Here is a 25,019-nt window from a genome sequence, read left to right as displayed (position 1 = left end):
TGGGTCCTGCTTCAGTAGAACACATTTAATTTCATGTATATCAAAGGAAGGGGGAGCAAAACAACTATTTAGTGAGCAGATGGAATGATTATATAGAGTTTAAAGCAGACACTTGGGTATTTGAAAAATGCCATTGTGATGAAAAGACAATTTTTGGAAGGAGGCCTTTGTGGCTTTGAATGTATGGCCATGCTCAACATTTTAGTCATCAAAACTTTCCAATTAAATTCACATAAAAGTTCAATGTTTATAGATTGTTCCAGGTCTCTGCTCTTAATAATATTTGATCTAGTTTTCAAAGTAACTTTTCTAATTCATATTGTTTTTTTCTCCTTTCAGGCATATTTCCACTTAGAATTTCAAATCGTATTTGTCTCTGGCATCAACCTAACAATCCTTCTTGGACACCTCTAGTCATTTCAGCAGCCCTGGTCCTGAATTGATATCCCAGTCTTGCAGCTGTGCCTTGTTGCCTCATCACAGTATGGACCAGGCAAAAGGAATCAGCTCATCTAATGGGCATCCACAGGTTACACAAAGGAAAGCATAGAATTTGTCAAACCATACACTAATATACAGATAGAACATATTTATTAGAAAGCTTGAACATATTAGACTACTAAATTTCTGAAAAAAACCCAGCATTTTTGCCTTTAAAAACAACCAAGACACACAAAAACAAAAGAAGAAGAATGGGCTAAGAGAGCTTTTTCAAAGCAAAACCTCCTTGAATAATGCTAAACTTCAGGAAGATAGTATCACACCTCTGAGATCAGTTAGTAATAGTAATACTTACTACAAAGAGGAAGAAAAATAAAAAGAAAAAGAAAATCTAATAGAACATTCTATTCCGTCAAATGCTTGTTCTTTCCTGGAAGCTGAGGGAACCATATCAATAAATACTCCATCCCAGCCTCAAAGAAGATCAGTTAGACTTGCTACTCAGAAGGATTTGGATCAGAAAGTAAAATGTCATGTTCAAATGGAAGCAAAGAGATGTGCCACTCCTGAAATGATCAGTGTAATGATCATTTCCAAAAAAATGAAAGTAAAGAAGCCACAAGAAGAGGAAGAATCAGTATTCAATATATTTCCAAAAAGAATGAATCTTCCCCAGAGAAAACCAAGGGCAGACATAATGGGCCTTGTGTGCCACGTGTAAGGCAGAAGATTTTGAAAATTACTAAGGAGAAAGAGTTGGAGAAGAGAATGAAAATGCAGCAGAAGGTGGTGGAGAAATGGAAAAAGACTGAAGAATCTAAGAAACTTGCTGTTAAAGAAGCAGGGCAGCTCATGAAGAAATCTGTTAGCCAGGTAACCAAACCTGTTGACTTCTACCTCCGCACAGATAAGCTAATCAAACAACATCCAAAGAACAAGGAAGAGTATAAGGAAGTGAACTTTATATCTGAACTGTGAAAATATCCTCCATTTCCTGCCCGAGTGACTAAAGAATGTTACCATTATGAAGCCTTTCAACCTGTCCCAAGGAAAGAAGAAAACATTTGATGAAGCAGCTTCTACATATGTGCCTCTTGCACAGCAGGTTGAAGCCTACCATAAAGGAAAGACTGACAGATTCCATTTGAGAAGCAAGAAGGAAGACATTAGTCTGTTACCCTCTAAATCTGTGACCAAGATGTCCAGAGACCCACAGATTCCTGTGCTGCAAACTGAACAGCTCACAAGGCCTGTGACTTGCAAAAGTGCAGTGGAACATGAGGCCAAGAAAATGCAGCAATACAAATTCAAAGCATGGGAACTTGATCCTAGAATTCTCGAATATGGACCCATCTTACTCAAGCAAACTCCTATGAAACCTCCTACTCAGCCTGTTGTTTTGACTTGGAAATTAATAAAAAGGCAAATCCAATAAAGAAGTACTGGGCTGTGGAGGTGAAGTTAAGTGACCAGCTTCTGCTGTGCCATTGTCTCCTAAGTTCTCTACTGGATTCCACTGCTAGGCCCCAACTGTGAACTGCAGCAACTACTTGGCAACAGAAGTTGGTCTTTACATGACATCAGACATGGAAAGAATTAGTTTCTCCAGACTTACCTACCCATCCCTTACAGAGCATACCTGAGTGCTGTGGATATCCAATTTTGCTGAAAATTGTTTTCATGCATCTTTGACGCTAAAAAAGCAACTCAACTCATCTATGCCTCAGATTCCTTGTAGTTTTATCCCTTAAACCTTAGTTGACTCTTAGTATTTTTCTTAACTCTGAGTAGAATTTCAAGTCTCTGTGTCAGCACAATGCAATTTCTATATCTCCTGTCCCCTCCCTTTTTATATATATGTATGTCTGGTTTATTTAAGAAATAAAGATGATGAAATCTCAAAAGAAAATATTTACTCAATAAAGTTTGCTGACCTCATGAAGTTTGATCAGTGTAAGAATTCTAAGCTCTCCTACTGTTTTACATGATCTTCACTTTCTGAGCCTAGGCACAAATTTTCTGACCCTCACCATGGCTCTTAGTCTTCTTAGCCACCAAAACTTAAAATGAGAAAAAGAAATAATAGTTGTGATATAAGGAAAGAAATGCATGTTGCTTTATATCATTCTTTTAAATGACTTTCCTATGTAGAAAACTTTAGCTATTCCTCTTATCAGTAGGCACTATGTTAGGACTGTAGTTATACATGAGTATATAAATAAATATACTTATTTTTCTCAATTTTTAATTTTTAAATTTAGTTTTATGATCATAATATTTTTCCATATTTCTAAGCATCATGTAATAGTTTGATTCATAAATATACTAGTTTATGATCAACCCTGCATAGCTATTAACTTAAATTTTTGTCATTTTTTGTGAGTACATTAAAAATATTAGTATTTGGAGATGTACTTATAAGAAAGACAGATGATCTAAAGTATAATGGTAGTGGCAAAAGAGGAAAATCAACAGGTAAAAGTGACAGAGAAAAGAACTTCTGTAAGAGACATACATATAATTTGAAATTTCCAGTATTTTTCATATGCCTTTTAAAATACACATTTTTCTTCCTGTTTGATTTTTATCAATTAAGAGAAATTAAACTCAGTTTTTTAAGGGAGCCTAACATGTAACTATTCTCAGTGCTGTAGAATTTTCACTGTTCTAAGTCTGGTAACATATGCCACTGAATCTAACCAAGGAGACATTTGCAGGGTGAACATAGGATCCATCTTCCTGACTGACATGCTGTCCTAAGTGAAAATTGTTGCTCCCATTATTATTGAGAATATCTGTATTGCTATTCCACATGCCCTTATCAAGACCCAAGACAGGCTATGCTTACCAAGGGCCTAACAAAATAACGCTTTCTGGAGAATACATCCTCCAGTTAGGCTTGGGAACCTTAAAAAGAGATGCAAATTTAAAACTTAAATCCCACAAAACTATTACTAGGACTCTTACTATTCTATGAGAGCAAAAATGTTGCTTGTATCTCATCTCCTTAATGTCTTTGTTTCTTTCAAAATACTAATAAAATAGTGAGTGGTTTACATCTTACATTTACTAATGAGAAGATTAAGGTTATCATGCAACATGACTTTTCTGTATTATTTCAACATTTATACTTGAACACTTATTTATAATTTTCTAAGACATAGGCCCAGAACTTATTATTTTTTTAATTTTAGTTTTAATTTACAAGTAATAATTATATATGGCTATATGGAAATACTTTATAGAACAATTCAATCAAGCTAATTTAGAAATTATCTCATATACTTACAATTTTAATAGAATATGCAGATATACTTTATATGTATAGCATTTAAAGCAGGTTTTTGTAGTATAAACATAATACAATAAACATCCCATATTTAAGCATTCAATTTTTTCTTAAAATATAACCATGCATGTGACCTATACTAATGTACCTATCTTCCACCCTTAAAATTTCCCTTCTTGTCCTGTCTTGTCCGCATCATTCATTCTTGTCATTCTGACCCCAAGCTGCTTTTGATTTACTTTTAATTGCATTGGATGAGTTTGCATTTTATGTGAAATCATAAAATAGGCATTCTTACTGTCTGGCTCCATTACTTCACATTGGTTGATTCATTCATTTCCTGGTGGATATTTTTGTAGTTTGAACTACTGTAATACCATTTACACTATCACAATTTGTGTTCAAGTATTTTTGTGAACATGTATTCTGCTTTCATTCCACTTAGATAAATAATTAAGAGTGGAACAATGTCCATTTAAGTGTCAAGAAAATGAAAATTTCTTTCCAAATTTGTTATAACATTACACATTCCTGCCAACAGTGAATGAGTATAACACTTGCTCTACAGACTGAACACTGTATAGTATAGATCTTTTCCCTTTTAGAGAGTCTTATGGGATGCCAAGGTATCTTTTTGTGGCATCAATTTCAAGTTCTCAAATTACTACTCATGTTGAGCAGTTCTTACATGTACTTATTTGCTATTTGTTTATTTTCTACGGTGAAGTGTTGATTCAAGTCCACTGGCTTTTGTTTTTTATTAAATTGTTTGCTTTCTTATTCTCAAATTGTTAGGGCCCTTTTATATACTGGATACAAAGTTTTCCTCAGAAATATAACCTGCAAATATGTTCTGTGGATCTATAGCTTTTATTTCTTTCTCTCTACTGCATTTTTTAAGGAAAACAGTGCTTTATTTTGATGAAGTACAATTCATCAATTTTCCTTGTGTACTTTAGCTATGTTGTTGTATGTAAGGAATCTTATCCCAAAAGAAGCTCACAATGAATACTGATTAGAAAATAGAAGTTTTGTATCTTACATTTCACATTTAGATTTTACAGTGGTCTGTTTTATTACTTTTTATAATAGAGTGTTTGATATTGGTAGAGGCTCCTGTCTGCATTTATAAACCCAGTTGTTCCAGCACCATCTGTGGGAAAGTCTACCCTCTCAATACTGAATTGCCTTGCTCTTGGTTCACATTAGAAAACCAAATATGTGAGGATATATTTCTTGACTCTATTCTGTTCCATTTTTTTTATACTTACATACTAATACCATGCTGTTGGTATTTTGGAAGCTTTATAACAATATTTTTTGTTGTTTGCCAATACTGGGGTTTAAACTCAGAGCCTCATGCTTGTTAGGAAGGTGCTGTGCCACTTGAGCCACACTGTACTTTTGCTTTAGTTTGTTTTTAAATTTGGTCTCTGGTTTCTGCTCAGGCAGAACTTGGACTAAGATCCTCCTACTTCTGCCTCCTGAGTAGCTAGGATAACAGACATGCACCACCAAGTCTGACTTGTTTTTTGTTTGTTTGTTTTGGAGATAAGATTTTACTAACATTTGGGGGAAAGAGGTCTGGGTTTGGCTCAAATAAAGATCCTCCTATCTCTGCATCCTAAGTAGCTGGGACTATAGTTTTGTGCCACCATACCCAGCCCAAAACTTTACAATAATTCTTTAAATTCAATAGGCAAAGTCCTTTAAAATTCTTTCATTTTTTTCCCCAAAGTTATCTCAGGTATTCCTGGTATTTTGTATTTTCATTTGCCTTGTAAAATTGATATGTCAGTTCAGAAAGTAATATAAATTCATATTTTTAACATGTTTTAGAAGATATTTTTAAATTGACTTGTGTATAGCTATTGGGTGCAGTGTGCACTGGGTTTCCAATTAGCACTGAATCTGTAGAAAAAACTGGGGCTAACTGACAGGTTAAGATTGATGCACTAATATAGTATACCTCTCCAATTATTTACCCTTATTCTGATCTCTCAGCAGTGCTTTCCAGGGTACATGTCTTGAACGTTTTCAGTAAAATTAATTATAAAATATTTCAGGTATTGTATGACATTGAAAGTAGTATATTTCACTAGTTGCAAATTTCAGTTACTCCTTTCAGGTACACAGAAATATCACTTTTCTCCCTACTGTGTTGGATTCTGTCCTGCAAAACAACTTTGCAGAACTCAGCTATTAGTAGTAGTACCTTTCAGTCAATTCCAAACAACTTCATACATAATCATATCTAGAACATATAAAGACAGTTTTGTCTATTTCAAATCTAGATTTAAGTTTTTCATTTTATTACATTTTTCTTAGCTAGATCATTTAGTATAATGCATAGAAGTGGTGAGATCAGATGCCTTTGACTTATTTCTAATCATACAGGAAAATACAAAGCTTCCTATAATGAAATATGACATTAGCTATGGATTTGTCATAGATGCCTTTTATTTGTATAAGTAGTTTCAATTACATTTGATTCCTTTCTATTTCTTGTCTACTGAGATTTTTATCAGAACTGGATGTTTGAGTTTTACAAATATTTCATTATTTATTTATTTATTTATGTTTTTTTTTAGTTTATTCATATGTGTATACAATGTTTGGGTCATTTCTCCCTCTTACACTTTATCCCCTCCCTTTCCCTGCTTACTCGCTCTCCCCTCCTTCCCCCTCACTTCCAGGCAGAGACCATTCTGCCCTTATCTCTAAATTTGGTAAAGAGAGATTATAAACAATAATAAGAAAGACAAAGAGTTTCTGCTAGTTGAGATAAGGATAGCTACACAGGTAGATTCCTAACATTTCTTTCATGTACATATTGATGCACAGATGACACGTACAGGAATTTCAGGTGCTCAGGGTTCTTGAGCCTGATCTGAGAATGAAAGCACAGACTCTAACAGCAGAGGTTGGAAAGATTTTATTTGTACAGAATTTAGTTGGAGAAAAGAGAAGAGAAAGACTGCATATTGGGGAATGCAGGGGGACCTGGAAACCAGTGATCCCCTGGGCCAGGGTGGGGAGTGGGCTTTATAGCCTATTTTTGCATTGCCTGAGGGCAGAGATGCCTTTCAGATGCAAACATGCATTTCCTAAGGAGGAGAAGTGTCTGCTTGACCTCCAGCAGAATGTCCTTCAAGTCCCCTATCTCAGTGACCTCCCTAACTGCTGTTAGGAATAGGGACTATGAAGTCTGTTCAGTAACTGCTTCCTGCTGACAGGGGGTGATGAAAGGGCCTGCAGCATCAGGGCTGACCACAAGAGGGGTTATTAAGGGGATCACAATAGTAGGTAGTTTTCATCTACACCAGAGGCATTTGTAGTTTAATGAATTCTAGGCAAGAAGAAACAAACTTGAAAAGTAAGTTTAAAATGCAAGGTCCAAACACAAGCAAGAGAATAATGGCAACTACAGGCCCCAGAAAGGGTAGAAACCAAGTCCTGGAGGGAATCCAGGACTTTATTTTTTCCCATGCCTGGGTAGAAACCTGAGTTTCAAGAGATTGCTCCTGGAGCCACTTAGCCTTCTGGAGAATGTAATCTGCACATTCCTCTACAATGCCTGAAGTGTTTATATATGTGCAACAGGAAATATTGGCGATAGCACATACCTTCCTTGTTTAGCCAAAAGAAAATCTAGGGCCAGGCGGTGGCCCATGACCATACAGGCAAGAGACGACAAAGACCTTTGCATGTCCTTAATGGCAAAGCTTACCTGCTCTGAGGTGTAACCACCTTGGTTAGGTTTTTGCAGTTACATGATTGGCAATTACCCCATAGCTGATTCCAGCAAGGGCTGTAATTAATGCTGTTATCCCTAAAACTATTAAAGTAACCTCTCTTTTTTCTATGGGAAGCTGTTCCTATTTGTTAGCATTCCACTTTTCTTTCCAGATGGCTGCATGAGCATGCAGGATCAGGAAGGCAAACTTAGAGTCTGTATAGATGGTGACTTTCTGTTCTTTTGATAGTCTTAGGGCATTTGTTAGGGTCACTAATTCTCCCAGTTGAGCACTTGTATTAGGAGGAAGAGGACCTGGTTTGAGGATGTCAAATTCTGTCACAACTGCAAATCCTGCATGTCCAACACCATTTTTGACAAAGGAACTGCCATTAGTGTATAATTCTAGATCTGGGTTTTTTTAAGGGCCGAACAGTTAAGTCAGATTGGGCAGCATAATTTTCCATAAGTACCTCCTCACACGAGTGTTCAGGATTTCCCTGTTCCTTTGTAGAAGGAATACAGGATTTAGGCTCTGACAGGTCCTTAAAGTTATTTCTGTCCTTCCCAGAAGCTGGGCCTGGTATTTAAGTAGACAGCTGTCAGACAGCCAAAGTTCTCCTTTTGAGTTTAAATTTCCCCAAGATTGTGTCCAGTATAAAACATTAGGGGACAGTTTAGGATAAGTTTCTGAGCTTCAGGCACTAGAAAGCTTCCTGTGACCATTGCTCTAAGTCATCCTGGCCATTCCTTGGCTACTTGATCTAACTCTTTGCTTAATTAGCCTACTGGCTGGGGTGTGATGACCCAGAGCTAAGTCACCATGCTCAAAGCCAGTCCTCTCTTTTCATAAACATATAATTGAAACTTGTCTTGTACTGGGAGACCCAGGGTGGGAGCTGTCATAAGGGCTTTTTTTAACCTGTGGAATGCATTTTCTGACTTGTCATCCCACTCAATAAAGGGCTGGTTATCCTTCTGTGCTTCCTTAAGGATTTGATATAAAGGACTGGCTAGGTCTTCATATCCCAGTTTCCAAATTCTACAGTATCCTGTGACCCCCAAAAAGGCCCTCAATTGCTTTAGAATTTTAGGTAGAGGAAATGTCAGGACTGGACAGATTTTATCTTCTCCTAGAGACCCCATTTCTTTCTCCAGGAAAAGACCTAAATATGTAACCCTAGTCTGACACAATTGGGACTTTTATTTAGGAATTTTATAACCTCTATCTTCTAAGAAGTTTTGTAAGGACTCAGTGGCTCATGAAATGACAGACTCATTTGGTCCACAAATGCAGGAGGTCATCTACATATTGTAGCAGAGTAGCTTGTGGATATTGCCAGAATGCCAAGTCTTGGGTTAGAGCTAACCCAAAGAGGTGGGGGCTGTCTCTGAATCCCTGGGAGAGGACAGTCCAAGTACCTGTCCAGATTTTCTTGTGGGGTCCTCAAAGGCAAAGATAGGTTGACTTTTAGGGTGTAAGGGAATGCAGAAGAAGGCATCTTTTAAATCCAAGACAGAATAGTAAGCAGTACCTGGAAGTATTTGGGCTAAAAGCATAAAGGGATTTGGAACTCAGGGTGGAGAGGCAACACTGCTTCATTGATCAGGCAGAGATCCTGGACTAGCTTCCATTTGTTATGTCCCTTCCTGACACCAAGAATAGGAGTATTATATGGGCTGGAGCATTCTATTAGTGGTCCCTGTTCCTTTAAGTCCTTGATTATGGGAATTAACCCCTCCTTAACTTCTGGCTTTAAAGGATATTGTTTTTGATGGGGAAACCAGGAGGGTTCCTTGAGATGAATTAGGACTGGGGCAGCTGTTTATGCCCATCCCACAGTGTGTCCATCTGTCCACACTGTGGGGTCTACTTGTTCCTCTATTAGGGGCAAGCAAAAGTACTCTCCTGGGGGTAAAAGGGGCTGTACTCCCAATTTAGATAGAAGATCTTGCCCTAGCAGAAGAGGAAGCATTTCTGGGACAATTAAAAAGAAGTGACAGAAATGGAAATCTCCCCTGGAGCAGGCTAAAGGCTGAGTGAAATAATGCTCTAGTGGCTGGCCTGATATGCCTTGAACACTAATTTTCTTGGAGGACCTGGGTCCAGGAGAGACAGGAATAGCTGAGATGCTGGCTCCAGTATTGATAAGGAGGCTGACATTGTGCTTTTCAATCATGAGTAAAACTTGGAGCTCCCCTGCTTTTATGGTGGTAACAGGAGCCTGTATGGGAATCCCTGGGACCCCTCATTAGGTGGGAGGCTCTGGCCTTGATTCCCCTTTGAACTGGGGACAGTGTGCCTTGCAATGTTTTCCCCAAAAACTGAGGCAGGGTCCTGGAGGTAGCTTTCTCTGGGGGCACTGCCTCCTAAAATGGCCTGACTGTCCACATTGAAAGCATGTCCTCAGGTTTGGACTTTGCCTCAGGGGAGACTTTCTGAGCACTGTGATCAGAGCTTCCTGCCACTTATTCTTTCTCTTTTTCTTTTCCAAGTCCTTCCTTCTTTTTCTAAGTCCCTGTTATAGAATACAGACGTTGCTACATGGACAAATTGGTCTAGATCTCTGCTTCCTTCAGCCACCAATTTCTGAAGTTTTTATGGATATCTGTTGCTGACTGTATTAGAAATTTATCTTTTAGGATGATTTCCTCTTCCTGTAACTCTGGTATAATGTTGGTATGCTTTTGTAAAGCATCCTTAAGTCTCTGTAGGAATGCTTCTGGAGTTTCTAAGTGTCCTTGCTGTATAGCTGTGACTTGGGAGTAATTAAGAGGTCTTACCTTGGCTCTCCTTAGACCCTCAAGAATGCAGTGAATGAAATAGTTATGACTCCATTCATCCTTACCATTTTCAGTGTCCCATTTAGGGTTATACGTAGGCACTGCCTAATCTCCTGTTTGGATTGTGAATTGAAGTTCCGTTTTAGGTAGCCAATGCCTTTGTCTTTCTTCTCCCTCCCCCTCCTCCTCCTGTGAGGGCCCAGTCCGAAACAGGCCTGTAGGGCCACTTTTATCTAAGTGATAATCATCTCCAGCTGTGACTGCCTGATTTAGAACCCACTGTTTCTCCAGGGAAGTGTGGGTCTGAGAGAGCAATAGAATTGCCTCTTTCCATCTCAGTTCAAAGTTTTGGCTTACTTCTCTAAATGCCTGGATGTACTGATCTTGGTTTTCTGTGTAATTTACTAAATCCTTTTTCATTTCCTTTAGTTCACTCACTCTAAAAGGAACGTGATCCTTATCCCCTCCAGGAATTAACTGTAGCAGGTACAGTCCTATGAGATGATGTCTGGTGTGTGAAGTAGCTGGGAAATGGGGATGAGGTGGAGCTGATGGGGTTTTTGGTTCAAGTGAGTTTGGGGGCTTTTTGCAAAGGGTTACCATGGTTTGGGTGTGTAGCCTGCATTTGTTTAGCCAATCTGGGTGGTCTCTTAGAAAAAAGAACAGTTGAACATATGAAACTTTGGTCCACTTTCTCTCCTTTTTACAGAATATATCTAATTGAAGAATGGTATTATAATTAATGTTCCCTCCTTCTGGCCATCTTTCATCATCTCCCAGAGGAGACTTTGGCCAAGCCTGGGTGCAGTAAAACATGAGTTGGTTTTGCTGAAGACTTTCTGGATCAAGATCTTTCCCATGTTTTAATAACCAGACAAGGGGGGGATCCTTCCTGGATCCTTGAGTCTTGATTCCCCATCTAAAAAAGGGAAGCAAGGGAAAATTGGTCATCTTAACAGAGGTTTCTTCTTTTATCTAGGTGTCCCCAAATGAGAAGAAACTCTAGTGGGAGAGGACGTCCCTCTCTCCCTTGCTCCTTCCACTGCAACTTGTGAGTAAAGCCATGGAGGATTTAAAGATATCCCAGTTGCACCCACCCCCCTGAGATTATCTTTGACCAATCTCTCATCTATTTTGACTTGCCTGTTTGCCCTGCAACCCAGGTAGGCCTAGTTCTCCTCCACCAGCTTAACACTTGTAATTAAAAAAATAACTCTATCAAAATAGCCAAGAGTGCTCACATGGCCAGAAGGGGGACCCCAGTAGAGGCAGGGATGGGGACTCCTGATAAAGTAGACTTTTATCCCCTTATATATTCTGTGAGGCATACATGCTTTTTATGAAGAGAGAGAGAGCAAGAGCATCTGGAGGCTTTTGCTCTGGTAAGGGGCAGAAAATGGAGACCTGAGGTTTTTGCCTTCTAACTGTATTTTTTTTCTTTCCCTGAGGGCAGGCTGTGGAACCTGTTTAACTGGTTAAACTGATGCTTGACAAAGACAGTTAAGCTTAAATTGGAGACTATCACTTTCTGGTGCCTGTAGGGATTTTTCCTAAACTCCCTGAAGAAAGAAGCACACTGCTATTTAGAGCAAAGGCAGGTGGAAGGGGCACTCATCCTGAACTGCCTGGGAAAGGGGAAGGAGGGACTGAGGGTTGGGGGAAAAGAGAGTTTCCAGGCTCAATGCATGAGGGATTAATGGTCATCACTGCTGTCCAGGTAGATCCTACCCAAAGGCAGTACTGGAGCATTGGAAGCAAGAGGGGTCCTCCACTCTTGGTCCATGTAAACCATGAAGGAAGCATAAGAGATCTGATTGTCTTTTTGTCACAGACATGGCTGGAGGAGTCTGAGTCTTAGCCACCTTTGGAGCCTCAGGGAAGGTCAGGAAGTTGCATCTCCACCCTTTGGGTAACACTGGGGAGTGCCCCAACCAGAACACCTTTTGTGGCTTGAAGACAAACTTTCCTTTCCACTGGCTGTTTTTGGACCTCCCATTAAGCTGCTCAGATCTTGAAAGAGAGAGTTAGCATTTAAGGAGAGGAAAAAAGAAAAAGCCTTGGTGCACTGAAGTTGGGTTCCATCCACATAGCATTGGCAGTGTGCCATAATCCCCCACCTGGCATCTGAGTTTCCTCAGATTGCCTGCCATACAGCTGTATTGGGCTCAGAACTTTTCCTCAGTTTCCCAAGGGAGAATACTTCCTTAACAAGACAGAGAGAGAGAGAACAGGTCGACCTGAGAGTTCCACCATAGCTAGGCCTTGATGTGTGGTCTCTCCAGGAAAATAGACTCCACCAGAGTGCCTGATGCTCACAGACACATTCCTAAGCAGTCTTTCCCAGTTTGGCACAACCTATACCAACCTCAGGTGATGGCTTGTCCCTTCGTGCATTGCCAAATATGATGCATGGATGACATGCACAGGAATTTCAGGTGGTCAGGGTTCTTGAGCCAGCTCTGAGAATGAAAGCACAGACGGACTCTAACAGCAGAGGTTGGAAAGATTTTATTTATAGAGAATTTAGTTGGAGAAAAGGGAAGAGAAAGACTGCATATTGGGGAATGTAGGGGGACCCGGAAACTGGTGATCCCACTGGTGAGTGGGTTTTACAGCATATTTTTGCATTGTCTGAGGGTGGAGATGCCTTTCAGATGCAAACAGGCGTTTCTTAGGGAGAAGTATATCCTTGACCTCCTGTGGTATGTCCTTCAATATGTGTTACACTCTAAGTTGATTCTTCTTCTCTAGTTCCTGATCGCCTTCTTCTATTGGCCTCTGTCACTTTAATGTTTCTGCATTAGTTCCTTTGCAAAAAGGACATCAAATGCTATCATGTTTTTTGGGTTTCTTATGTATCCTTATACCTCCCTTGTGTGCTCTTGCCTTATCATGTGAACAAAGTCCAATCCCTTTGCTGTATATGCCCTTGATCTAAAGTCCACACACAAGGGAAAACATACGATTACTGGTCTTCTGATCCTAGCAAACCTCGCTTAGAATGATGTTCTCCATTTCCATCCATTTACTTGCAAATGATAAGATTTCATTCATCTTCATGACTGTGTAAAATTATATTGTGTATAAATACCACATTTTCTTGATCCATTCATCAGTAGTGGGGCATCTTGGTTTTTACCATAACTTGGCTATTAGAAATAGTGCTGCAATAAACATGGGTGTGCAGGTTCCTTTGGAGTAATATGTGTTGCATTGCTTTGGCTATATCCCCAGGAGTGGGATTGCTGGAGCATATGGCAGATCTATGGTTACATTTTTAAGAAGCCTCTAAATTTTTTCCACAGTGGTTACAGCAGCTTGCATTCCCACCAGCAGAGTACCAGGGTTCCTTTTTCCCCACATTCTCTTCAACACAAGTTGTTGGAGATGTTTTTGATGATGGATATTCTAACAGGGGTGAAGAGGAATCAGTGAGGTTTTTATATGCATTTCCTTTGTGGCTAGACATGATGAGCCTTTTTTCATGTGTTTTTTGGCCATTTGAATTTCTTCATTTGAAAAAGTTCCATTTAGTTCTGTTGCCCATTTCTTAATTGTTTCACTGAATTTGGGAGAGTATAGTTTCTTAGTTCCCCTGTATATTCTGGTTATCTCTCCTTTCTCTGATGTATAGATAGCAAATATTTTCTCCCACTCTGGGTTGTCTCTCTAGATTAGAGACCATTACTTTTGTTGTGCAGAACCTTGTTAACTTTATGAAGTTCCATTTGTCCATTCTTTCTCATAGTTGAGTATTTTTAGAAAAAAAATTCATATGGGATTCATTCTCAAAGAATTAAATTTCACAACACATTTAAAGAAAACATTGATGGTTAATCAATTATCTTAAAACACAGTTATTTACTACACATTTATTAACTATTCTAATTATAATTTTCTTGAAATACAGAATATTAAATTGACTCTGCAGAAAGCTCTAGGTTTGAGCCCCAGCATCCTTACCTCAAACTGTTCTTAAATTGACTTCTGATGACTTCTAAAACTAAATTATTCCTTTTCATCTGTAAAAGTTTTTAAAAGTTTGCATGTGATTTCCACAGCAATGCATGATTTCCACAGCTTGTCAATATGAGGACAGATTCAATATCTCAGAATTAATTAAAATGTTTGGCAAGCCACAGATTCTAATGATCTGTCTATGCATATGTCACAACCTGAAAACTTCTCATGAAAGTCGCTCAGCTTCAAATGCAAACTTTAAGAGAAAAGTGTGAATTTTCTTTCATTATATGAACTGCTATAAACAGAATTCTTTAAACCAAAACACCAGAGTTTCCCTTTTCTTTTTTGGCAAATTCACAACAAGGAAACAAACTCTTTGATTGGAACTCAGGGCCTCAAGCTTGCTAGGACAGTGCTCTACTAGTGTCCCATTTTTACCTTTAGTCTGAAAATTATTCATTATTACAGAATGAGGAAACCTTTCTTCATAAAACATCATTTCAGAGTTGCTGCTGCCTTTAGGGACAGACACTTGAGTTGGTCCTTCTATTACAGTTCACACAGTTAATGCTGGCTATCAGACAATATGGCAGTATGGGGCATTAACAGTTTATTCCACTGCAGCTAAGAGGCTCAAAGCAACCTAAGCCCAGAGGCACACTCTGAGTCAATGTTGTGTCTTGTGCCTACACTGATATTTAGAAGCATATTCTGACTGAACAACAGCCCTTCAAAGAGTCTGTAGGCACAGACCATGCCTGTAAACTTTTACAAACCAGAAAGAGGCAAAATTATACATCTGAAATATGTGAACATAGCATTTCCTTGTATTTTATTTTTAGAATGTATAGTTTACTATATTTAATGCTGGAAAGCCCCACCTGGCAGAAATAAACTGCTTAACTACACATTGTACTGATGTTGCCTTTTAACCACTGAAAATATTGTAGGTGTGTATCACCTTGCACAGTTAATGGCTAGTAGTGTGTGATGTACATCATCCAGCTCAAGATGCTTTTCAGCAATGGACTGTATCTTCATTAGGTTCTTTCTGACTGTCTTTGACTCAGTAAGCACCTGAGAAGTGGAGTCTTCTCCATGTCAAAGAAGAGTGTGTGTAAGCATTTTCTGTCTGCCAATAAAAACACAAATATGCATTCTATGAAATATGAATTATGAGCTTATAAGTCAACAAATAGTAAGTGATTTCATCTTAATAGCCTGATATTTGATTTAGGAAGGAATATCTATGCCCTCTATATCCTCTGTTAACTGCAAAGTTTATAGATAAATACACATTATAAGATACCAGAGTAATATCTAAAGCAGAGCACTGGAAAGTTAGTTACTACCATACTGCATAATGCTATGATAAGACTTCTAGAAACAAATTTCATTGAAGAAACACTGCCCAAACTGGCTTGGAAAGCTCATTACACTTTATTATTCACTTTAAATGGTCATATTCCAAAAAGGAGAAAATAGTATTTAAAGTAGACATGATTATTAATATTAACTACCAGGGTCCACTATCCTCAAGAGGGAGAAAGTTCACTAATTAAGAAATGCCACAGCATTTTTAAGGACTAGTCCTAAGGAATTGAATGACAAAAAAGCATGTGGAACTTATCACTGCCTTGCCAAACACACTGCTAAAGGCTTCCGATGAAGACAATGGTTTTATCACTAAAGAGCAGCATGATTACTCATTCAATCATAGTGGTAATTTCCATTAAAATAAAATGTTTTGATCATCTTCAAGGTACAAAATAATTATATATCTCAGTATAAAAAGTATATATGGTTGCTGTAAATCCAAGGGTTGAGGGAGACATGTAAGAAGGAAAAGGTTACCTCTGGCTGATGTCTGGCATGATGTGCTCTCTCACACTTCAGATTCTTAGGCAGCTGCAACTACTTTTTGGCCATAATGACAAGCTTCAGGACAGTCTTGAGGAAGACACTATAGTGTGCTGCCTACTGGAGGGGGCCTGGGTTACAGCCAGCAGTTGCACTAGCACTGTCACTCCTTTCTCTTCATTTTCTGTTACACCCTACTACAGTGTAAGTTGCACACCAGTAATATCTGCAATTTACTGGAACAGTTTTGTTCCTATGGAGATTTGAAAGAATTTTAAACTTTATCTTCCCTGGAAAAAACAGAATGCATGTTTCTAGCTTAGGCTAGAGACATTACAAAACATGATATTAGTAATTAGTAAGGTAAAGCAATTTTTAGGTAAAACAGAGGAAATTTTATCTGACCCAATTTAACATAGAAAAGCATCATGAATAAATAACTTGAGTAGGATAGGCAAAATATAAATGGAAATTATTTCCTGAATTGGAATGAAATGAAATATATCAATTTTTTCCTTAGATGATCCTTCTGTGTAGGTGCTCTAACTTTATTCCCTCATGTGGATTCTTTTTATTACTTTTTGGTGCTGGAGATTGGACACAGGGACTTATGCATGCTAAAACACATTCCCCACCACTGAACTACTCACCATTTAATAACTGGATGGATTTTAACAATAACATGATTGTCACATATCACTTTAGAAGAATAGTGAGAATTCCATTTTCATGAAAATTCTTACATGAGATTGATGAAACATGACCCTGCAGCAGACATAAGATCTAATTGAAGGAAAGCCAGCCCATCCAATAAACACGTCTTATTATTCCAGGCTGTAAGGACTTAGAACTTCCTTTCCTGTGCATTTAAATACTGTTAATAGAAAGCACACATCTCAACAAGCTGCATAACTGAAAATTGTGCCAAAAAAGAAAAACTAGTTAGAGGTCCACTGCAGTTTTGTATGATTTTGTTCAAAATCAATTAACTAAAGAGAAATATCATAAATGAACGAAGGTTTTCTTTAATTGTTTTACAACATATTGTGCTAACATGATTAAAAATTAACTTATTATAACAAACAAATGTATTCGAGTTATACCTTGTAGTAGTTTCATATCTTATTGATAATCCAAAATGTTAATAGCCGAAATCACTCGATGTCATCTAAATTATGTATGGGAAGCACTATATACTTTAATTCAAAAATACAATTTACTATGAAAAACTATGAACTGACATAAAACTTGGACAAATTATATTTAATTTGCTAGTACCTGATATCATCTATAAAGATGGAAGAGAATATTCCTAAGCTATAATGGCAACACAGTTTGTTGCTTGAACAGTGCTCTTCAGTATCACATGAAACATTTATTTTTGACAGGAGATCAAATAAGTGATGCCAGCACTCTCCTGTACTCGCTGCATAACTTCACCTCTGCATGATGAACACCTTGGTGCTCTTCCACAAGTGCCCATGCATGCTCCACTCATCCACAGTCTGCAGGTAGGGCCAAACTGTTTCAATCCAGGGAGAGACCAGGAGGAAAAATCTAACAATGATGACATACATGGTCACCATTCAGAGTCCTTATCACAAGATGAAGAAGAGGTTTAAACACTTCCAAAATATCTTTTAAGAAGTGATACATCTTTCTTATATTTTTTGAAAAGAAATTTAAATCCTCAAAATATCTTCGAGAAACTGATGAATAGTTCATTTAAATATGAGATAACAATATTGTTTGCCATTCATGTCAGCACCCTCTGGATCATGAAAACCAGTCAGAGACACAACCATCATTTGGGACAGCCCAAGAAATGGGTATGGCCACACTGTCTACACAGTACCAGTAACAAAATGCCTATAATGAAAGAGGAAATGATTTCATTCTCTATGATTCACAGTAGGAAAAACTGCACAATTGAAAGAAACCAACCTTCTTTGCACTGAATTGCAATACTGAAATGGCAAGAAAATGGAAGCACACCTAGAATACACACCCAAACAAGCCTGGAGCTTTCTAGATTATGGTCTAGTTATAAGTAAGTTTGGGCCTTTTAGCAACTTATGGTGAGTAAAAATACATATAAAATTAAGTGTAACATTATAAACCTTTTATTACAATTTATAATCTTCCTACCTTGGTGTCTTGAGTGGTAGGATTACAGACATGAGCCATTAAATCCAGTATAATCTTAACCATTTTAAGTGTATGTTCACATATTAACCATTTTTAGTGTATGTTTAGAATTATTAAATACATTCTCAGTGTTGTAAAAAAGATCTGTAGAAGTTTTTATGATACCACACTGAAACTCTGCACCGTGCACCCACTGAACAACTTCCTATTTCCTTCCCCTAACTCAAGTAGTTAAGGTTTAGCATCTCATATCCTAAACCTGTGTTTTTATGTATAAAAGATTTATTGTAAATATCTATATAAGCCTGCTGTGTATTTTTTTTTATAACTTGCTTTGTCCTTGACCCATTGTTTCAGTGATCTTTGGAGGGTAATTTTAAAACTTGACTTGATACACCATGAATTAAACATTATTCAATAAAGAATTCAGCATTCTCTTTACAATTGGCTCAGAGGCTTTTCCAACACTGTCCCATTTAAGAATGGTGTTGCATAGGATACTGAGTAGGTAAGATGCCTGGACAGCATTCTGGGGCGCGTTCTGATACTCCAGTACTAAACATCTTGTGCAGAAACTTGAATTGAGTCAAATGAGGTGACAACTTGTACAACACTATTGCAAGAGTTGTTGTGGGATCTACAAACATCAATAATCCAAACTCAACTGTAAGGAAAAATGTGCTCCAAAATTTGATACACATGCCAACAACACTAAGCCACTATTTTGAATTATGGAAAGACATGGTCAAATGGAGGTGGTCGATTTTAAACTCACATCACAAGGAGCTTATTTTCCTAAGGAAAAAAGAACTCCAAGAGAAGGAGAAAAACAATTTAGGGGAAAAATTATGTATAAAGGAACTGAGAGTTCACAGAAATGGAAAGAAGAGTAATTCTTAAAGACACTCAACTTCACTTATAACAAAAAGTACAAATTAAATCCATATAAGTTAAAGCAAACCTCCCCTGCCATGGTGACTGTTTTACTGAGGGGAAGGGAAGGAAATGACTACAAAGGAGTGGGTTAAGCAAGTTTCCAGCAAGGTAGCACAGTACCATATCCTGAACATGGAAGTGGTTGTAAGTATCTAGCATGTGATAAAATGGCAAAGATTTAAAGATACTACATATGCCCCCTTCCCAAAACAAGTAATTCTGGTGAAACCACTGTTGGATGTGTAGTGAGACTTTTGGCTTGTGCCATGTCACTTTTCCAGTTTTGACCCTGTATTTTAATTATGTAAAGTTTCACACCGGGGAAAGCAATGTGATGGAAACACAGAACAATTTTGTTTTAGGCTTTGCAAAAAGTAAAAATAAAAGTAGTTGCAAAATGGGGGTGGGCTATATTGGTTGACTACTTTATACTCATTATGTTGGCAAACATCAAAAAGTTTGTTAACATATTGTTGGTAAGTGAGGAAGCAGGTATACATGTGAAATGCTGACTAGAATATAAAGAGTATCTTTACCTTCCTAAAGAGCAATGTGACCAAATCTAACAAAATTCTACATGGCATCACACACTATTTACCTAACAATTTCATTATTAAGAATTTGTCCCATGGAAAACAGATCACAGGTGTATAATTATTGAAATGTGTCAGTGGTTACCAGGTATGTGTTTATGTTTGTGCATTGCCTGTGTATGTCTATGCATTTCTGGAAGTATGTACAAGAGCTAAGAACCTGGTTTGCTTCTGGGGAGAGTAACTGTCTGGCTCAGGAACTTGAGAAAAAGGAAGAATTTTACTTGAAATTGTTTTATACATGTGGGTTATTTAGAAATGTGAGTGGCTTAAAAATATAAATTTCAAATAACTCAAAAAACAATGACATCTATAAGAGATACTTATTTGCCTTGTAGATCCCTTCTTTCTTCCTTCCTCCCTCTCTTCTTCCCTTCCTTCCACTTTAGTCCACATCCTCCCTTTTTGTTTATTTTTCAGTTAACCTCCCTTTAGGTTGTTTTTCATCTAGAGTTTGGTGATTTTGCTCAGGGCCAATCTTGTACCTTAATCTTCCCACATGCATTACGGGGAACACTAACATGCTCAGACTGTAATTTTTGAATCTTTTATCAATGGAAAATTTCAATCCCCAGAAGTGGGATTGCTGGATCATATGGCAGATCTATGTTTAGATGTTTTTTCCAGAGTGGTTGTACTAGTTTGCACTGCCACCCGCAGTGTAAGAGTATTCCTTTTTCCCCACAATCTTGCAAACACCTGCTGGTGGTGGTGTTTCTAATGATGACTATTTTAACATGGGTGAGGTGGAATCTTAGTGTGGTTTTGATTTGCATTTCCTTTATGGCTAGACATGGTGAGAATTTTTTCATGTGTTTTTTTGACCATTTGATTTTCTTCTTTTGAGAAAGTTCTGTTTAGTTCACTTGCCCATTTCTTTTTTGGTTCATTAATTTTGGGAGAGTTTAGTTTTTTGAGTTCACTGTTTATTCTGGTTACCAGTCCTTTGACGTGTAGCTGGCAAATATTTTCTCCCACTCTCTGGGTGGTCTCTTAGGTTTAGAGACCATTTCTTTTTTGAGCAGATGCTTTTTTGTTTTAGAAAGTCCCATTTGTCTATGTTTTCTCTTAGTTTCTGCTCTGCTGGGGTTCTATTCAGGAATTCCTTGCTTGTACCTATTACTTCCATAGTATTTCCTACACTTTCCTATACCAACTTTAGAGTTTGGAGTCTGATACTAAGGTTCTTGATCCATTTTGAGTTGACACTAGTACAGGGTGATAAACATGGATCTAGTTTAAGTTTTTGCTGATAGCTAACCACTTGTCCCAACAAATTTTGTTAAAGAGACTGTCTTTATTATTATTATTACTCATTTATTCACATGTGCATATATTGTTGGGTCATTTCTCCCTCCTTCCCATGCCTACACCCTCTCCTCCACTCCCCCTCCTTTCCAGGCAGAACCTGTTCTGTGCTTTTCTTCAGTTCTGTTGATGAGTAGAAATATGCCATAATAAGAAAGACATAGCATTTTTGCTAGTTGAGATAAGGACAGCTATACAGAGAGATTTCTAGCATTGCTTTCATGTACAAATGTGTTATAACCCAAGTTGATCCACCTCTAAGTGAACTTTACACTGGTTCGTGATCCCCTTCTCCTGTTGACCTCTGTGCTTTAAGTTTCTGTATTAATTCCTCTGGGGTGGGGACATCAAATACTTCCATGTTTTGGGTTTTCTATCTAACCCTGTACCTCCAGTGTATGTTCTCACCCAGTCATGTAACCCAGATCCTACAACATTGCTGTATTTGTCCTCGATCTAAACACTGCATATAAGGGAGAATATATGATTTTTGGTGTTCTGAGTCTGGCTAACCTCACTCAGAATGATGTTCTCCAGTTTCATCCATTTACATGCAAATGATAAGATTTCATTTTTCTTCATGGTAGAGTAAAATTCCATTGTGTATAAATAGCACATTTTCTTGATCCATTCGTCCATAGTGGGGCATTTTAGTTGTTTCCATAACTTGGCTATTGCGAATAGCATTGCATTGAACATGGGTGTGTAGGTGCTTTTGGAGTAACCTGTGTCACCTTCTTTTGGGTGTATCCTCAGGAGAGGGATTGCTAGATCATATGGCAGATCTCTTTTTAGATTTTCAAAAAGCCTCCAAGTTTCTTTCCTAAGTAGTTGTACTTATTTGCTTTACCACCAGTAGTGTACGAGGGTTCCTTTTTCCCCACACCCTTGTCAACACATGTTGTTAGTGGTGTTGTTGATGATGGCTATTCTAGCAGGGGTCTTGTGGAATCAAAGCATGGTTTTGATTTGTGTTTCCTTTATGGCTAGAGATGGTGAGCATTTTTTCATGTATTTTTTTACCATTTGAATTTCTTTTTTTGAGAAAGTTCTATTTAGTTCAGTTGCCCATTTCTTAATTGGTTCATTGATTTTGGGAGAGTTTAGATTCTTAAGTTGCCCATCTATTCTTGTTATGAGTACTTTGTCTGATGTATAGCTTACAAATATTTTCTCCCACTCTGTGGGTGATCTCTTTAGTTTTGAGACCATTTCTTTTGCTATGCAGAGCTTTTTAATTTTATGAAGTCCCATTTGTCCATTTGTTCACTTAGTTTCTTGGCTCCTGGGGTTCTATTGAGGAAGTTCTTGCCTATACCTATTAGTTCCAGAGTGTTTCCTGCTCCTTCCTGTATGAACTTCAGAATTTCTGGTCTGATATTAAGATACTTGATCCATTTTGAGTTGATACTAGTACAGTGTGATAGACATGGATCTAGTTTTAGTTTCTTGCCGATGGATAACCGCTTTTCCCAGCAGCATCTGTTGAAGAAGCTGTCTTTTCTTCATGGTATATTTTTGGTCCCTTCATCAAAAATAAGATGATTATAGTTGTGTGGGTTCATTCCTGTGTCCTCTATTCTTTGCTACTGGTCTTCATGTCTGTTTTTGTGCCAGTAGCATGCTGTTTTTTGGCTATTGCTTTGTAATACAGTTTGAAGTCGGGTATCATGATACGCCAGCATGGCTGTTTTTGGTGAGTGTGGCCTTTGCAATTCGCAGTCTCTTGTGTTTGGAAATGAACTTAAGGGTAGATTTTTCAATCTCTGTGATGAAAGTCATTGGGATATTGATGGGAGTTGCATTAAACATGTAGACTGCTTTGGTAGTATAGCTATTTTTACTATGTTGATTCTTTCAATCCATGAGCATGGGAGATCTTTGCATTTTCTGTAGTCTTCCTTGCTGTCTTTCTTCAGGGGTTTGTAATTCTCCTTGCAGATGTCATTCACATATTTTGTTAAGTTTACTCTTAGGTATTTTATTTTTTTGAGGCTATTGCAAATGAATTGTTTCCATTTATTCCTTCTCAGTTTGTTCATTGCTGATGTATAGAAAAGCTAATGTTTTTTGTAAGTTGATTTTGTATCCTGCCACCTTCCTATACCTGTTTATGGTGTCTAAGAGTTTTTGGGTGGAGTTTTTTGGGTCTTTGATGTATAGGTTCATATCATCTGCAAACAGGGATATTTTCACAGTTTCTTACCTATTTGTATTCCTTTAATTTCTTTTTCTTGCCTAATTGCTCTTGTTAGAAATTCCAGTAATATGTTGAAAAGGAGTGTGGATAGTGGGCACCCTTTTCTTGTTCCTGATTTTATTGGAAATGTTTTCAGTTTTTCACCATTAAGTATGATGTTGGCTGTAGGTTTGTCATACATACCCTTTGAAATGTTGAGGTACATTCCTTGTCATCCTAGTTTTCTTAGAGCTTTTATTACGAAGTGGTGTTGGATCTTGTCAAAGGTTTTTTTCTGCATCTACTGAGATGATCAACTGTTTTTTCTCTCTGCTTCTATTAATGTGCGGTATTACATTTATTGATTTTTGTATGTTGAACCACCCCTGCATTCCTGGGATGAAGCCGACTTGGTTGTGGTGAATGATCTTTCTCATGTGCTATTGGATTCAGTTTGCCATTATTTTACTGAGGATTTTTGCATCAATATTCTTTAAGGAAATTGGCCTATTCATCTTTTTAAAGGTGTCTTTGTCTTGTTTGGGGATGAGTGTAATACTAGCTTCATAAAACAAATTAGGCAGTGCTCCTTCCCTTTCTATTTCATGGAACAGTTTAAGGAGAGTTAGTATTAGTTCTTATTTAAACGTCTGATAGAATTCAACAGTGAATCCATCAGGTCCTGGACTTTCCTTTTTTGGGAGACTCTTAATTGCTGCTTCAATTTTGTTTTGTGTTATAGATCTATTGAGGTGATTAATGTCCTCTTGTTTCAGTTTTGAATGGTCATAAATATCTAGAAATCTGTCCATTTCTTCAAAATTTTCAAATTTATTAAAGTATGGGCTCTCTATGTAGTCTCTGATGCATTCCTGGATTTCGGTGGTGTTTCTTGTTTTCTCCCCTTTTTGCATTTCTGATTTTACTGATTTGAGTTTTTTCTTTCTTCATTTTAGTCAGATTTGCCAGGGGTCTGTCAAGTTTATTTATTATTTCAAAGAACTAGCTTTTTGTTTCATTAATTCTATCTATGTTAATTTTTGTTTCTACTTCATTGATGTTAGCCCTTATTTTAATTATTTCTCTCCTTCTGGTTGCTTTGGGATTTGCTTGTTCTTGGTTTTCTAGGAATTTCCTCTGTACTATTAGATCATTGATTTCAGATGTTTCTGACCTTTCAATATATACACTCATTGCTATAAACTTTCCTCTTAGGACAGCCTTTGCTGTGTCCCATAGGTTCTAGTAGGTCGTGTTTTCATTTTCATTAACTTCCAGGAACCTTTAAATTTCCTCTTTTATTTCACTGATGATTCATTGGTCATTGAGCAATGTGTTGTTCAGCTTCCAGTTGTTTGCATATTTTTTACTGCTGTTTTTGTTGTTGATTTCTTGTTTTAATGCTTTGTGGTCAGATAGAATGCATGGGATTATTTTTATTTTCTTATATTTGCTGAGGCTTGCTTTGTGCCCAAAGATGTGATCAATTTTGGAGATGTTTCCATGAGCTGCTGAAAAGAATGTATATTCTGCAGCATTTGAGTGAAATATTCTGTAGACATTGGTTAGGTCCATTTGGTCCATGGTATGATTTAGTTCTAGAATTTCTTTATTGATTCTTTGTTTGGATGACCTATCTATTGGTGGTAGAGGACTATTGAAGTCTCCCACTATCACTGTGCTGGAGTTTGCATATGTTTTCTGGTCCTTCTGAGTATGTTTGATGAAATTGGCTACGTTCACATTGGGTGCATATAGGTTGATAACTGTTATTTCATTTTG

At 37.6% G+C, this 25,019-nt stretch overlaps 2 pseudogenes; one reads left to right on the top strand and one right to left on the bottom strand.

Moving 5' to 3' along the window:
* Positions 1–1,977, top strand: part of LOC109675178 (targeting protein for Xklp2-like) — a 74,231-nt pseudogene extending 72,254 nt beyond the window's left edge.
* Positions 1,978–3,334: 1,357 nt separating this feature from the next.
* Positions 3,335–18,868, bottom strand: LOC141410806 (gamma-tubulin complex component 5-like; annotated as a pseudogene).
* Positions 18,869–25,019: the final 6,151 nt, after the last annotated feature.

Source organism: Castor canadensis, chromosome 9 (assembly GCF_047511655.1).
Source record: "Castor canadensis chromosome 9, mCasCan1.hap1v2, whole genome shotgun sequence".
Taxonomy (NCBI): Eukaryota; Metazoa; Chordata; class Mammalia; order Rodentia; family Castoridae; genus Castor; species Castor canadensis.
This window is presented reverse-complemented; position numbering and strand designations above follow the sequence as displayed.